Source organism: Tenrec ecaudatus, unplaced genomic scaffold (genome assembly GCF_050624435.1).
Source record: "Tenrec ecaudatus isolate mTenEca1 unplaced genomic scaffold, mTenEca1.hap1 Scaffold_170, whole genome shotgun sequence".
Lineage (NCBI taxonomy): Eukaryota > Metazoa > Chordata > Mammalia > Afrosoricida > Tenrecidae > Tenrec > Tenrec ecaudatus.
Genome location: NW_027458068.1, coordinates 386,668 through 400,883, shown reverse-complemented (window position 1 = coordinate 400,883; position 14,216 = coordinate 386,668).

The following is a 14,216-nucleotide window of genomic DNA, read 5'->3' as shown; positions in this document are numbered from 1 at the left end:
AAGTTTCCAGATATTATTCATTCCAGGTGAGAATGTTAAATAAATTAGACAAAAGTATCAACATAAGTCTTTAGATGAATATGCAATATTGATTTTTAATATACTGTACATAAATATGTTTAATATGGTACATACAAATAAATTAATTTACCCATACATATAATTTAAACTTTTCAAAAGTTATATAGAAACAAATATAGTCATTTATCATATACAAATAATATAGCATATGATTATAATTTTGATACATATGTATACTCAATTAATGTGGGTACCATTATATATATTTATAGACAAATTGATTATCTTAATAAAAACTAAATGTACCAGTTCTTTTTAATGTGACAGTTGAGTTTTATTTTTAAGCATATATAGAAATGTAGAAAGAAAATACATCCCTGATTATAACCTCTTAGTTTAAAGAAACTATAGGTTTTTGTGTTGTTGAATGAAGGAGGCAATCAAGTAGAGTCCGTGGCCAAATCCACATGCCTACCTGTTTTTGTGTAAATTTTACTGGGACGCCTATCCTCATTCACTTATAAATTATTTATGGCTGCTTTCTTGCCACCTCTACGAAGTTGAGTAGTTGTCGATGTCATGTTATGGCTCCCAAACTGTAAAATATTTATCTAGTGTCTGATCTGTTACAGTGAATGTCCTCTAATCACTATCATATTGATTTTGGAGATTTATTTCCTTGATTGAAATTTATTCTTATAAATTGTCTCAATACAGATGCCAGGAAAGGGTAAGGTAGTTTAACAGATATTAAGATGATAACCCAATTAAATCTCTTAAATGATTAAATAATTAATATAAAGTGAAACTGTGAAAGGAAAGCCTTATACACTTTATGGCTGTCATATCTACATTTGGGCCATATAGTCTTTGACAATCCCTCAAATCTCAGCAAGTAGTACTGAATGTGACCCAAGTCCATGCATAAGTATAGAAGTATAACCAAACTTCTGCTACAGCTACAGAGTGTTGGTTTCGTCCACTGGAGAAGTTTGGCTCACCAGGATTCATACCACTCACTATCTAGTTTTATTAATATTAATAAAAACTTGCAGGGTCTATCTAAATGTACTTAAGCTAAATGATCCTAAACATTATAAACCTACCAATTATTTTACAGTCAAGTGAATGTTTTTCCAGTCTGTAAAATAGAAGAAAATGCTAAACAATTTAAAAGCTAAAAAACATGCTATTCTATCTTATTGAAGAGATACTTTAGGTCATTCATGAATTATTTCTCATAAGGAGACTAAACCCATAGGAGAAAATAAAGCCAATAAAGAATAAATCTAAACTATAAACCATTAAAATTCCTCCAGTTGAAAAATGGCATTTGGAACTCACTCCTTCTTTCAAAATTAGACTCCCTAAAGCTTTAGAGATGCCCCAGGGGCATCATTTACGACTGCCATATTGGATCCGCTCTGCTTATGTATGGCAACCTCCCATGCAGGCCACCTCTCTTTTTTACACTTCAGTCTGTTTTACATTTACATGTGCTGCAGCTGCATCACAGTTCTCAAAGATCGTGAAAGAGGTTGTAAGGCTAAAACTGACGTAGTAATATATTTTCCATTTGAAAATCATAATGTTTCAATCTCAGTCTCAGATACTGCAGTGGTACAGTCAATCAAGTAAAAATGTAGTTTGCAAAAATCTTATTTTATAAATATAATTCACTCCATTATGGATTTCAACTCAATCTGAAAAAAGAAACAAAAACCCCAAGTGCTTAAAATTGGATCAATACATAACATCATGTGAAACAGAGAGAAGATTGAAGTGCTCAAGAACAGAATGCTCCACAGCAGCGAAGATGGTGAGACATCTCACATACTCTGGACATGTTACCTGGAGAGACTGGCCCCTGGAAAAGGGCTTCATGTTTGCTAAAGAAGAAGGAAGCACAAAAATATTACTACCCTCATCAAGATGGATTGACCCTGGCTTCAACATTAAGCTCAAGATAACAAAAACTGATAGGAGGATGTAGCTAGGCAGTGTTTCCTTCTGCTCTCTCTATAAAGAAAGTTATGCATCTGGGTTGTATCCTCTTACCATACTTGTTTAATATATATGCTGTGAAAATCATGAGAGGCTGGCTTATAAGGAGAAGAATGTGGCATGAGAATTGGAGGAAGGCTTATTAACCCCTGCGATAAGTAGAGGAAGGCTTCGAGCACCTGCAACATGCAGATGGCACAACCTAGATTGCTGGAAATGAGGAGGACTTGAAGTATTTGCTGTTGATGATCAAGAACTGCAGTCTATGGTATGGATTACAACTCAATGTCAAGAAGACCAAGATCCTGACAACTGAACTGACGGGTATCAACATGGTAAATGTAGAAACTGAAGTTGCCAAGGATTCCATCTTGCTTGGATCCACAATCGCTACTCATGGAAGCAACTGATGCATTGCATTTGGTAAATCTGCTGCACGAGACCTCTTTAGAGTCTTGAAAAGCGGGGTGTTACCTTGAGGACTAAAGTGTGCCTGACCCATGCAATGGTATTTTTCATTGCCTCATATGCATGTGAAAGTTGGATATGCAATAAGGAAGGCCAAAAAAGAATTGATCCATTTGAACTGTGGTGCTCGTCAAGAATATTGAAAGTACTTGGACTGCCCAAAGGAGAAATAAATATCTGTTGAGGAAGAAATATGGCCAAGAGTGGTCCTTAGAGGCAAGGAAGGAGAGCCTTCATCTTACATATTTGTACATATTATCAAAAGAAACAAGTCCCTTGAAAATGACACCAAACTTGGTTAAGTGGAGGAGCATCAATATAAAAGGAAAGTCTTTAGGGAGATGGACGGACACTGTGGCTGAAACAATGGGTTCAAGGGTAGGAACTATTGTGCAGATGGCACAGGGCCGTGCGGTGTAGCATTCTGATGTGTATAGTGGTCACTATGGGTGGTCACTGACTCCATGTACCTAACAGCATACTTGCACTCTCTCTGAGTTAGTGTCAACTTAATGACTCCTAATGATGACAGCATCGATCACTATTTAGAAGACTGTACCTTTGTTATTAACTGGAAAAATATTTCAATTTATTTTTCTTGTGATAATTTCCTCATATCCATCCCAGTTTAATTTTAATATGGTTTGAGAGACAATCCCCTCTGAGATTACAAAAAATAAAAAGTAAACAAAGTATACCTCACTCAGGTGAGAGAGGGACATCTGCTTTTCGCTCCACAAGATTGGGAGTGAATATTCCATGGTTTACAACAAAGATCTTTGTTACTCTTCTTTATTGTATCAGATCAGACAGCCTAAATGCTGAAGGTAAAGGAAAGCCATGATCATGGTCATTCGAAGCCCCTAAACCGCAGAAAGGATCATCAATCAACAAGTAGTCCCTGTCTTTTTTCTGAGAAGCTCAGAACTGGATAAAGAATGCTTAAAATAACACTGGGAAAAGGGAGACAAAAAATATATTTTGACTATTTCTCTCTTAGAGAGCTTTCTGCTTTTATTGGCTTTTAGAAGGGTAACCTTAATTTACATAACGACCCCTCAGTCTCAGTTGCTTGTAATGAAGCTATTTTGAAAAACCTACTGATCTCAATATAAGCTATTTTAGCTCTCAAGTTTATAAGAATGGTCACCTTTCTTTTCAAATTGCCTGATTGGCAGTGCTTCTGTCAGCAGTACTCCCCAGCCTAGACTTTAATGAAATGTTGCGCTTGTCCTCTGAGGCTTAGGATAGCTATTTGGTTATAATTAACTCCGGATTGACCAATGGCCAGTGAAAGAACAATTTACTCCAAGAAAAGATTATTACAACCATTATTTTGTTAAAAGTACAGCTGCTCTGTTTGGACAAAACTGAAAATACAAATGACTTATCCCACTATGTTAATTTCAAACAACCACGAGGGAATAAGGAAGCATGAAAAGATTGCGCCCCTTCACTGTAGCTATGCAGAAGTGTAAGCTACAAGGGAAAGAAGAAAGAGCATCGTTTTTCAAACTAGTTGCCACCAAATTACACTAAAAAGCAGTTCAGAGAAAGAGGCACCCAACTTCCTTTTTTCCAGATGTAATGCAGCAAACTGTGGTGGGTCTCCTCTCAAAATCCATCCAAAATAAGTTCACTCTGTCAACCTCTACTGCTAGCACTCTTGTAGAAAATTCCATTCTTTCTCAGATTAATGCAGGAGCCTCTCAGCTTCTGCCCTTGATTCTCCTCTATCCCCCAAAGCCATATTATATGAAGCAGCTAAAAACTGAAACTCACTGCTATTGAGTCTATGCTGATTCACAATGACCCTGCGAGTTTCTGAGACTGGACCTATTTATGGGAGTAGAAAGCCCTATATTTCTCAAACCAAGTTTCTAGTGGTTTTGAACTGCTGACCTAGCAATTAGGCAGCCCAATGCGTAACAACCATGCTATCTGGGTTATTTAAGTGACCACTTAATATTAACTCAAAGCAGAGTTCAATTGCTCCTCTGCTCAAAATGAAAGTGAGCCTTTCATTAACCATGGAAGATCTTTGATTGTCAGCAACAGTTAGTTTATAAATCCTACTCTCAGGTCCATGCAGTCTGACCCGGTCCCCCGACTTTTCTCCAAGGAGTCAGACAATCTTCTCCTTCAGGCTTCTCTCAGGTGCCATTGAGTCCATGTCAATTCACAGTAATGCCATGTGACCAAGTAAAATTACCCTCTAGAGCAGCGGTTCTCAACACATTTCCAATGGTCTTAGGAACCGAGACCCTTCTCTATCTGTCTCCAGGCAGGTCCGCCCACATGCAGATACACCCACATACAAGTACTGGGCGTGAAGACTGTTACCCATGCTACACCATGCTTCAAGACCAAATTTCTTTTATTTGTCATTAAAAATAAATGTTTCACAATATATAATTACTACAGTGATTATCCCTATGCTTTAAATATGTTCAATTTGTTTAACAATGAAAATACATCCTGTATATAAGATATTTACATTATGATTCATAACAGTATCAAAATTACAGTTATGAAGTAGCAACAAAAATAATTTTATGGTTGGGGGTCTGTATCAAACATGAGGACCTGTATTAAAGGGCCATGGCATTAGAAAGATCGAGAACCCCTGCACTAGAATGATCTTAGCTGCAATCAAATGATCTCCAGTTTTTGCTTCTACCGAATGAATGGGTGGGTTCCGTCTGCCAACCAGTTGGTAGGGAGCTGAATAATGAACCATTTCACCATTAGGCCTTTGAGATAGCATCAATGAATATGGTCCTTTGGCCACAATCCTTACATGATGTACTAAAACTGCTGGCCTCTGCGCTGCTGGCTCGAATTCCGTTTTGGAGAGAGCTCTCTACTGCACTGACAGTAGATTAGGGGGATGAAGTCTCCACTGCAGCAGAGGGGGTGAACCAAGCCAGCACCCTGTTTCCTTGGGGCTATGGTCTGCTGAAAGATTAAACACCACACCTCAAAATCATTTTCTCTATATAAGAGACACTTCAAAAGCAGGAGCAGAGAGAGAAGTCCCAGGATCACCCATCAGAAGAACAACTACCAAAGGAGTATGTTTGAAATCCCTTTCTAAAGTAGCACAAGCCAAGAGCAAAGACACCAGATACACCAGAAGATATGATGTAGACACCATGGGACTTAGCAAAGAAACCAACCCAACATCAGAGGCTGAAGCAGAGAGATCATGAGAGAGAGAGCAGACACTGAGACTGCGAGGCAGAGCAGCAGGTCAGCTTCTTGGCCGCAAGAGCCAGAGGCCAAGAGATCATGTGGCGAGAGGCTGATACTATAGAGAGAGCTGGCTATTGGCTATGAAGATGCTGCTGTGGACCAATGACCATAACTGTATTGTTTGCTGATCCTGACTTGGGATTACCTCCCAATTCCCCTAATACACAATTGTGGGTCCTATGTGTGACTTCTGCCTCAGCATGAAACGCAGCATGAACGTAGAGTGTCATGGCAGGAATGGTCCGTGTCAGCATAGGATAGAGAAGGACGGAAGGTCGAGGCATGGCTGACGTCTGCCTCATGTCAACAGGCAGGCCAGGGGTTAGGTGGGGCCTCCTCCATGCCTTTTGAGCAGCTTTCTCTCCTGACCACACACCTTGTTTAAAACTACAGCCCGACCTGCCAACATTTTATTTTTCGTATATAAGTTATCACTTTCTAACATCATAAATGTTTTGTTTTCGACCTGTCTTTTCCCATTAAAAAGTATGCTCCAGGAGAACAGGAATATCTGTTTCATTAACTGCTGATTTTTCACCAGTTGGCAGAATAGTATCTAGTAAACAGCCAATAAACATATGTCAAATCCATTAATTAATGTGGTTCTAATGCCCAAGAAAAGCGAGATTCTGCATTTTCAGAAGAAAAAAGCATTTCATGCAAAACCACCCTTCTTAACAGCTCCACCCTCACACTGCTCTGATGGTAAACAAAGCTCAATGCACTTGCCCCCAGTCTTCACAGCAAACTCTACTTGGGGGCCCTAATGGCAGGGCTGTTGCAAATAGAGATACCACATCTTTAGTCTCGTTGACATCTTATTTACCGAAAAGGCACAGCTTTGGCAATTATGAGGAAAACCGTCATCATTTTCTCAAACAAGATGAACCACGAGAACTAGATGGTAGCCAGCTACCATTACTGAACATCTTGACCAAAGCTTCTGTGGAATAACTGGACCAAACGGGAGAAAAGTGTGTACCAGCGTTTCAAATGCTCATAGGCTTCACACTACCTGGAGCCCTTGAAACTGCATGAGATCAAGCTGACCAAAGCAACATGAAATATTAACTAGAAACCTCAGGGGCAAAACGTTCAAGTTCCTGAAGGGGAATGACTCGGCAAAGGAGAATGAGGAAGGTTGCAGACCTGGGGTATGTACTCACTAGCATTGAGGTCAACATGGGGAATTGGTATATACTTTCAACAACAGTAAAAGAAAAGGTTTGCTTCTTATCTTCCACATAATACAAAGGGTTAAAATGGAAGATGGGAAAACACTGAAAGATTTGTTAAGTACCTCCCTTGGGTCAGGCACGGCACTCGGCAGTGGAAATCGAGCTGCAAACAAGAAAATAAAACCATCTCTTCTTGTATCGCCTATCTTGAGGTCACATTCCTAACACCCAAAACCAAACTCTTAAAAAAACACAGAGTGAAAACCCCTAAAGTCATATATAATTGGCCCCTTCTGATCTCATCTCTTGCTACCCCTTTCCCCACTGACTTTAGTCCAACCTCACTGGCCTTGTTGCTGTTAATCAGACTAAAACATTGCACACCTCAAAGCCTTGGCAATGGATCTTCCCTCCGACTAAGACACTCTTCTCCCCGCCGTCCAAGTGCCTGCTGTGGGACAAGGGCTAGAGACCAAGATTTAATAAGGGAAATGATAACCTTAATGCTGCATGAAATGAGGGAAAGGGAGAGGAGTAAAACAAAGAAGGAAGATAAGGAGTGACCGCAAGGCTATAATATAAAAAGTGGAAGTCAGAAAACACAACTCTGAAAAACAGATTATTTTAAGTACGCATACATCTGAAGGAAGGGGGGCTTTAGGCTGAAAGAAGGGCAAGTGAAAACACCCAAGTAAGGAGCCTGCGTAGTGCTTGTAAGAAACAGTAGGCTGGCAGTGTAACCAGAACAGGTGTGCACAAGGAGGAGAGGAATCGGAGACGAGGATGGAGCGGCAGCCACACCATCCAGGGTCTTGAAACACCAAAGAATCCCTGAATGGGCACTAGGTGCCAAGGCAAGGTGTGAACAGGAGAGCAGCAGCAGCAGCTAAATCTAACATCTGTCCAACAGAATCTTAAAATTCAGGACATATCACATTCACATACCACTTAACATCAGAATCCATTTCAGTTAAAAGGTGCACAAAGACAAAGCACGGCGAGTCAGATAACAGTATGAGCTGTTACAATGGTAAATGGCTAGAAGTGATCAGATTTCCAAGATATTTATAATATAGAACCAAAAAGATGCATTATGACTTGGGTGTGTGACATGAGAGACAAAGAGTTTAAATCTAAGGTTGCTACTTTGTTTGTGTGTTTTCTAAACAATGTAGGGGTTCTCTAGCTAGCACACTTCAGTGCTTGGCTCCTAGCTGAGAAGCTAACGATTCATTTCCCCTCAGAGATACCAGCGAAGACAGGGCTAGCGATCTACTTCCTAAAGTTCACAACAACGAAAAGCAAATGGAGTCGTATTCTAGTCTACACACACACAGGACCACCGTGAGAATGAATCACCAGACAGCAGCCAGCAAGAACACCAAACAACTTTTGGAGGAATGGATCTGCCCTGTTCTGAGATAGGCAAAACTTCAGAAGGAAAAAGAAAGTGATTTACAATGTGTACCTCAAATTTGAACATGGTAATTTTCATATACGCTTTAGACACTCAAACAGATGCCAAATAGTACAAAGTAGACATCTGAAATTGAGAGCGAACTCAATTGGAAAGATCAAATTTGGGAGTTGTTAGCTATCAGCAGATAGTAATTAAAGAAGCTAGGTGAAGTCAATACGTGGCTAAAGTTGGTAGTTAAGAAAAGAGCTACGCAACTTGAGACCCGGACACTTCGAGAGAAAATGTGAAGAGAGACGGAAAGGAAAGTAAATACATAGGAAGAGAATTCCCAATGAGCAGCAGGAGGGATGGCGGGCAGGGAAGAGAAATGTGTTGTCTGAAAAGACAAGTGAAAAAAAAGTATCTTAAGGAGTTGAGAGAACAACTGTGTCAGAATCTGCTGGCAGTTCAAGATGAAAACTGGGAATTGACCACTGAAGTTCACAATGGAGAGGCATTCTTGCACTTGACAAGCACAGTTTTAGTGGCGTGTAGGGGGCAAAAGCCTGGTGTTAAGTGCATTCAAAAGACAAAGGAGAGAGAAAAATTGGAGTCAGTACAGACAGCTAACCTCTTAAAGCAGTTTGGCTATAAAAGTAAGGAGAGAAATTGTCCAGTGGCTGGAATGAGTGGGAGTGGAAGTGTGTGGGTCTGTGTGTTTAAGTGAAGAGAAACAGTTCCCCATTTTTAGTGCCAACAGAAAAGGACCCAATAAAAGGGGAAAATCAAGGATTTAGGGCAGGGACAGAACTCCGAGAGATGTCTGGGAGCAGGCGAGCGAGGCTGGGCTCGGGTGATCCTGAGAGAAGGTCCCATCACTGGCGTGGCATCATTAAAGCCATGGGAATAGGGTGGGGGGGGGGGGAAGAATACAGAGCATGAGACTTTAGCAATGATTCAAGTCAACATAGTGGAGCCAGTCCGTTCTCTCACTTCACTGCAGAGCTGTCAGGACCGGATACTGTTGCTGGAGTCTGTAAACAACGCCTTGGGGGGCTCCTTACAAACACACCCGAGCAAGTTAAGCACTTTCTGAAATTGCATGTAGTTTCAGGAGGAGAAGCACTCTTTCTCAAGACTAATACTAAATTAATGAAAATATGCTTGGGCACAAACCCAACGTTGTAAAGGCCAGACACTCTTAAAAACGAACGCATAGGGGAGGGTGGTAAGCAAACTGAACATCAAACAATGCTGGCAAGCTGCACAGTCATAAAAATCAACTAGGTTTTAGGTTCCTAATGGAAGAGACCATTTATTATCATCGCTGAGGACAACGTTATCTGGTCACTACTCAATAAATACTAGTTGAATTAGTTAATTCAATTCTGTTGTGTTGCATTACATGCTCCTCTCAATGAACTCATGGTTTGCTGGTTTATAGCCGTAATAATCTCATGCAGCGTCCCCACTAAAATGCATTGTTTTCATTGATTTCTCTCATTGTCACAGTGCTATTTTTTGGCTTTGCATTTTTAGTGTAGTCTTGGAAATGTACACTATGCGGTAAATGCAAAATATCTTAACAAGGACTGCTAAATGATCATATTATAATTAATGAAGGGAAAATTGCCTTGCTGGATTGTTGTAAAATGGCTGATAAATCCTGAAGTGACTTGGATTTGGTATTGTTTTAGCATAAGGCAGTGGGGGTAGGAAACGCATAAAAATATTTGCCACTGAAATTAATGGGAACTGCCTTTCTTTTTCCTTAGAAAAATCACCCTATGAAGGACTTTGACGAAATAAATTAGCTCCATGAGGCAGGAGGCGTCTACATTTACTTGATTCCAAATGGGGAGCAAGGATAGTCATTTGCACAAAAGTATTTCCCGGTGGTACTTAGAAAACTGAAACGAGATGGACTGCCTCACCTGTTTCCCTGAGAGCCCACCGAGACAGCTTATGTTAGTTTCCACCAATAACCCACTAGATTAAATAGCTCTATTGTAAGTTTGAAGAGCTCTAGTTGAAATAAAGTGTTTTGAGGATGAAGTCAGAATTAGACTAGGCTATACAGACCTCCCAGAAATTTTATTCCCCCCGACAAAAAAAGTGTTACTTGATCAACTTAAGAAAACACACCCCCCCCCATATACTCAAATATAAGCCAACCCGAATATCAGCTGAGGCACATAATTTTATCATAAAAACTGCATTAAAAATGTGCTGACATATTATTATATCTGCAGGTCCACCTAGATAAGATAGGCGGGACAAACAATGTAAGAAGAAAATAACGGGACCAAAGGTCCCGGAGGGAAATGAGAGTGTGGGAGGTGGGGGAAAGGAGGAGGTATTGGCCAACTCAGGGACAAGGGAACAAGGAGTGGTTCAAAACCAGTGCCAGGGAGGGGATGGGAGGACTGGTAGGGAGTGACCAAGGGCAAGGTACTGAGAGGAATTACTGAAACCAGAAAGAAGGCTGAACATGGTAGTGGGACAGGAGGAAGGCGTAAGGAAATAGAGGGAAGGAGTAGGAGGAAAAGGGCATACCCAGAAGCCTAAATACAGACATGTACATATGTAAATATATTTATGATTATGGGGGAAATAGACCTATGTGCATATATTTATAGGTTTAGTAGTAAGGTAGCAGGTGGACATTTGGCCTCCTTACGTGCATTCCCTTAATACAAGAGCACCTTGCTCAGCTAAATGGTCATTTCATGATTCCCACCTTCCCAGCATGATCGCTAAAGATAGACGTATGCATAAGCAAATGTGGTGGGAAAAGCTGATGGTGCCCGGCTATCAAAAGATATAGCATCTGGGGTCTTAAAGGCTAGAAGACAAATAAGCGGTCATCTAGCTCGGAAGCCACAAAGCCCACAGAGAAGAAGCACACAAGCCTATGTGAACACGAGGTATTGAAGGGATCAGGTAGCAGACACCAAAGAACAAAAACCATCATTGTGTGATCACCTTCCCCACATAAACACTGAAGATGAATGTGTGCATAAGCAAGTGTGGTGAAGAAGGCTGATGGTGTCCGGCTATCGAGAGATATAGTGTCTGGGGTCTTAAAGACTTGAAAGTAAACTAGCGGCCATCTAGCCCAGAAGCAACAAAGCCCACATGGAAGCAGCACACCAACATGTGTGATCATGAAGGGCCGAGGGGACCAGGTTTCAAGCAACAAAGACAGGTGGGGAAAAAATCATATCATTGTGAAGGAGAGGAGCGTGTGACGGGGACCCAATGCCCATCTGTAGACAACTGGACATCCCTTGCAGAGGGGTAGTGGGGAGGAGATGAGTCACTCAGTGTTCACTGTAGCAATAATGAAACTTTCCTCTAGTTCTTAAATGCTCCCTCTTCCCAACTATCATGAGCCAAATTCTACCTTGCAGACCTGGTTAGACCAGAGGATGCACAGTGGTACAGATGGAATCTGGAAACACAGGGAATCCAGGACAGATGAACCCCTCAGGACCATTGGTGAGAGTGGCCATACCAGGAGGGATGGGGGTTAAAAACGGGGAACCGATCACAAGGATCTACATATAACTTCCTCCCTGGGGGATGGGCAACAGAAGAGTGGGTGAAGGGAGACACTGGGCAGTGTAAGATAGGATAAAATAATAATTTATAAATTATTAAGGGTTCATGAGGGAGAGGGGGGCAGGGAGGGATTGGGAGGGAAAAAAGGAAAATGAGTTGCTGATTCCAGGAACCCAAATGGAAAGCGAATTTTGAGAATGATGAGGACAACGAATGTATAAGTGTGCTTTGCACAATTGATGTATGTATGGATTGTGATAAGAGTTATATGAGCCCCAATAAAATTATTTTTTTTAATGTGCTGAAAAACTCGGCTTATACACAAGTATATATGGTAAATGGTATTCAGTATTTGTACATTCCAATAGCTAAGCAAAAGCAGAAAAAATATATACGGAGGAAGAAAAAACACACTGAAAGGATCACAAATAATCACTATAATATGCATAATCAAGTATTATAAATCTATTACCTCCAATTAAAAACAACAATACAGCCACTGATACAGGGAGAAGACCCAATCACAGAGTAAGTATGGAACTGTAACCACGCTACCGGATGAGAGACAGTAAGCGTGCCCACCTTCAAGGAGAAGGACTGTCGTTGTCATCAGTGCTGTCAGCATGAAGACATAGATACATCTGTGACAACTTGAGAAACTACACAAGCTAACCTCTCTCATTTACAAAAATTCAAAAGGTACTATATCTCATAATTTGTCTATTATAGGAAAGTAAATCGATCAACATACTATATAAAACCAAATGTATAAAGTGAAATCTATGAGCTTTCCCTAGTACACAACATGAAAACTGATCTCCCATCTACTTCTATCTCTTCTTCTCATTCAATTCCCCTCTCTTTTTCTGGACTTAAGTAAAATGAAGGCTGCTTTTAATAGGTATTTCATGTTCTGGATATATAGTACAATGAGTCACTGTTCATAGCCTGGCTAGCAGGTAATTGTACCGTACATTTGTACCGTACACGTTGGTACTTAATTACATCCCATATTGTGTAAGTCTCTAATTCACACATTCCTATAAATATCTCATTGCTTCCTCATCAAAACCACAATCTCCCTGAAGGCAGATATTCTTGTTACAAAATACCAGTTCTTCCTCTAAGATGGCACCTCTGTGCCAGGTGGGTAATGGATCTTCATAAAAGCATAAAGTGTTGAAAAGAAGTAATCGAGCATACGCTTTAGAGAACTTCTTGATATACAGATTTTGAGCAGCACCAAAAGGAAACTGAAAACTATCAGTCTATAATTAATTGAAATTTAAACAGGGTGAATAACAAAATATTCCAATAAAATTCTGACTCACTTTATCTATCACTGAATTAATTATGAAATGTCCATGAAGAAATCACACTTGAAATACTCAAATATATCTTCGGAGATAAAATTAGGAGCTATCATATGTGCACTTTTAGCTAGTTAAGTTTCCAGTTTTTCTATAAAGAACATGTATTGCCTTTAAGGAACTAAAACAACAATAACAACAAAGGAAAAAGTCTTGTATTATTCCTGAGAACAGATCATGGAGTTTGAAATTCCAGATCCAAGTGTGTAATCTGAGTACTTTACTTCATCACCAAATGCCTAGTTTTCTTCATCTGGAAAATGAGAATATAAGAGGGACTATCTCCTAAGGCCATAGTAAAACACTAAATGGGTCAAAATGTTCCATGTCCTAAGGAGTGACTCATATATAGTAAAAGTGATATAAGTATTTGTTGTTGTTATTTTTAGTATGTCTTTGGGATAGGAGGAAAGAGGACAATTTCATTCTTCAAATTTCTACAACACATCCTTTTAAGAAGCACTCCATGCCTCTGAGGGTTCTCATGAAGGTAAAATATAAATAAGATAGCTTGCTGTATTGTATCAAGTAGATGATACACTTTTAATTATAATTGAACAGCTAGAAATAGAAAAGATCTGCCAATCTCATATAAATAGATTACCTACAGATAGGTTAATTATCAAATTTAGAGATTTAAAACCAAATCCTCACATGGTGAACACCAATTACATAATTCTCCTCTGGGGTCTCTCCTGGATAAACCGCATGAGGAGAAAATTCAAACCCTTGGGGGTATGTTAACAGATGAGACCACAATAGAAAAACAGACTGCTCAGTACTACAATTGAAAAAGAACTTGGGAAAGAAGGAAAAGAGAGGAGAGAAGGCATTGCAGAGTTTATAATCGAGAAATAAAAATTACTTTTAAGATTTTTAAAATTTTAATATTTATTAATAGAAAATTTTATTTTAAGGTCATTGGTCATATAATACCCTTACATGCACATTTCGCCT